A 3909-nucleotide genomic window follows, 5' to 3' on the forward strand; every position below is an offset into this window, starting at 1 on the left:
GAACGATCACACAAAACGTTTATTGTTGTGAAAATGAAACCAGAAATGAAGGGATTGCATTGGCAGTGGTGTCGAAGCACAAATCAAAACCTCACAATCTCTCAACGTGTCGCTCCCCTCTCCCGACCTACCCCTGTTCTCTCTCCCTTCTGAAGAAGGACCTTTGCGTCAAACGTTAGCCCATCGCGTTGTTTTCATTTAATAAGCCAGCGTTCTGCTGTTCCCTTTTGCGTGAGTGTCCCACGATCATGGTGGATTCCCCGTTCCCGTTCGTTCCCGTGCCGTTTCCGTTGGCTGCCCGTTCCTGTGTTTTATCATCCCCGTCCCCTCCGTGGGAATCCCACGGGGAATGTCACTCCCACTCCCGGAGAGGAGGGGAGGCCAGAGAGCGCCAAGGTGTCGTCGTGCCACGGGGACGCTGCTTTGTTTCCGTGTAGCAGATGGCGAAGCCCTACTTCATCACGGGCCCTGCAGTGCGTGGAGCGCACACATACACTGCAATTCCTCTGGGGAATAAGTTTAAATTAATACGCAATTTGTGGCTCAATTATACAGGCAGACACCCCGAGGCAACGGCCGGCCTTCTGTTGAAGATGTACGATGCGAGCTGTCGTCGTCACCATCATCATCATCATCATCGGCCACGATAAATCCACTGCTGGATAAACGCCTTCCCATAGCCGTTGCGACTGCTAATGGTTCTGCGTGTGACGCTCTCCAACACGTCTTTGTCCGCGGACGTGTGTGATTAGCGATGGCAGTGGTGTGCGTCGAGCGGCACGATGAGCGTATGTCACGACATGTGACGTCGTGAGAAGACATCGCAGCCTTACGATGTAATCACCTTTGCCGACAAGGCCTTTCCTTTTGGCACTGGTTTTTTTTTCTTCGCCAAGTCTTGGGCAACGTTTTGATACATTTGGCCAGTTTCCCCAATATCAACAAAACTTTGCGCAATATTTGTAATATATTTTATATCAAGCGAGAGTTATCATAATACAAGGGTCGGTAATCACAATCGCACGGAGTGTTCATCGTTGATACTCTTAGGTTTTGTCGGTAAAGTCACGTAGGTAAAAATAATAATATATAATAATAATAAATGAAAATAACTCAAATAAATCACGACGTTTCGGAGGCAACACAAGTCTCCGTCTTCAGGTGGGACCGTCACAGCTAAATTTACTGTATCAAGTAGCTGTGACGGTCCCACCTGAAGACGGAGACTTGTGTTGCCTCCGAAACGCCGTGATTTAATTGAGTTATTTTCATTTATTATTTATTTATTATTATTCTACCTACGTGACTTTACCGAAAAAACCTAAGAGTATGAATCCTTGCAGTCACGAAAGCTTCAAATCTGTTCACCGTTGGTTGTTTATCTCCTGCGAAGAGTCTACATGCGTGATGCATATTGCGTTTAGTCCGCACCGTACGTAGTCAATGGTGCTGATCGGGGGAGCAGGGGAAGGACAAAAAACTAAACAAAAAGCACTTCCTAAGAAATGAGTTTTCGATGGAGATTTAAAAGTGCATCGCTCCAGTGGCTTCCTAATAACGACGCAATGGAACCCTCCCGGACTGGTGGGTGACATCGCTTGAATATTGTCACACTGTAGTCCTACGCCCACCTGGGAAAGCCTTGCTAAGTCACAAGACTACTGCGTGTTGCGTTATCAGGAGGGTCCTGCAATGGGCTATTCGGGCCAGTTCCTTATTGTGTTTGGGAGGCATCTATAGCGCCTTGAGAAGATCCACATTTGTAGAGCACTAACACTCGCAGTTGCTGCCACAGCATCCAGCCTGCTGTGACCGCATCTCCTGTTCTCCGTGCGGTGTTTGCAAGGTAGCTGTTTCACGCGTGGGATGATCTCTGTGCAAGTGCGCGTGCCACCGCCGCCGCCGTTCCCCGGCTGACAGAATCCGCCGCTCGTCCTCCACCCTTTGCGCGCTGAAGCTTTGCGTGAAGAGTACGAAGAGGGAATGTTCTTGAAGAGGAGGTGCCAAAGGCCGTTCCTCGTCAACTCCGGTGACCGTGCGATGCTTCCGCTGTCCGTAGAGCGGCTGGCCACGGGCACTTGCTCGATAGTCACGGGTGGTATGTATGAATGTGCACATCGCCGTGTTTAAATTAAAACCTCGTAGAAACCCAGCAGTCATGCGGCGCGGTGGCGCGACTCGAGTTTCGTGTGTGGCCCCCGTCAGCAGCGAGCGTTGGCCCGCCGGGATTTTATTAAGCACGAAAACACGCGGCATCGTTTTTTTTACTGCGCTTTTGCCAAAACCTTTGCCCCCCTCCACCGCCTGTCTGCCCACGCTGTCGCGGCGTTAAATTTAACCACTTTCGTGCCGTGTTCCAACGGGCAGTGGCGGCATTCCGGCGAGCCGTGCGTGGCAGAGTGGGTGGGGGCATGGAGGGGTTTAGGGAGTCGGAAGATGCCGCGCCGCCGATTCTGCGCCAAAAAGCGCCGATTCTTCGTGCCGGTGCAGGCTGCGTTGCCGGTGCCATGCCACAGGCAACGAGCTGTCGTTTATTCCTGCAGGATTCCTCCCGGCCCTCCGGTTTATCCCTCCACAGTTAGAAACATGCATTGAGTTGATGTAGATTTTTTTCTGCTGTTAATTTACACCTGATAACCCACGTTGGAGCTATTGCTTATGGCCAGGTTGCATCTGAAAAATAAGTTAAAACCTCAGTGGGGTTTGCCTGGTAGGATGGCGATGGTTGAGTTGTATTTGTACGCGTCTGGGTGAGTTGTTTACCTTTCTTGTACTTTGCACCCCTATCGTGTTTTGTACCGTCATTACCTGCCCCGACTGGACATCTGTGAAAAAGAGATTTATAGCTAATCGGATTCCTCCCAGTATAAATCAATGTTCTGATTCTGATTCAATCGTGTGGCATCCAGAGACGAGGCGCCGTTCGTCTGCGCCAGTGGCATCGTTTTAAACGGCATCTCACGGCGGTGGATTTTTTTGCGGAGAGTCGTTCTCAAATGAGCCCTGAGTGGGCGGTGTGACGATCAGCGAGTGATTGGTCAGTGATGGAGCGTGCCACTGGTTGAGTTTCAGATGCGACAGAATAAGTAATCGGTTGATGTCTCCGTCACATGATTACTCGTTTTGTTCTTGTTCTTTGCATTGGATTCAATTTATTTTGTTATTTATATTCCCCACGCACAATATTTTTTCGAGTTATGTAACACGATATAATTTCATGCCGAACTGGAACCCGCTAGTGTAAAAGGGAGGGACCTTGCTTATACCATCTGCAAGTTCATCTGCGTTGATTCAAATGGGCCTGTCTCTGCTGACGAGACACTGTATGTCAAAATCGCTCCAGAGTTTGCTTTTATGAATCGATGCTGTTGAAATTATGCACTTCCAGAAAGCTGTGTGCGGCTGATGGGTCGTAAGTGAAGACACACAGAGACACGAAGGAGACCCGAATGTGTTTGCTTATTTATTTTGTGGTTTATATTCTCTGCAACGACGGGGTAATGATTGCCGTAGTTTTTCCAGATGTGGTGATTTCAGTATGGCGTCTTGGAGTAGGTTTTTTTCCCTTCACGTCGCATCAATTCGCTGCGCTGCACTCGCTTTGATCGGAAGCACGGATCTCGAGGAAGAACCAACGTCTCGTGACGTGCAGCATGAACAGTTGTGCACTAGAATTATAATGAGAGACGGACGGAGGGGCGAGTGAATCTCTTACTTGGCGAAGAGAGCCACACTGAGTCCCAGGACTCTTTTCTTTCAGGAGGGCCCTGCATTGGTTTTTAATTTTAAACAAAAAAACCCTTTTTTTATTTTACCAGGTAAGGCCCACTGAGCTGTATAGCTCTTTTTGCAGAAGCGACCTGGCCACATATGATAGCTCAACGGAGTAGCTTATCGCGTAGAAATGTA

The sequence above is a fragment of the Lethenteron reissneri genome, chromosome 27, assembly GCF_015708825.2.
Source record: "Lethenteron reissneri isolate LAM-NWPU_2019-01 chromosome 27, ASM1570882v1, whole genome shotgun sequence".
NCBI lineage: Eukaryota > Metazoa > Chordata > Hyperoartia > Petromyzontiformes > Petromyzontidae > Lethenteron > Lethenteron reissneri.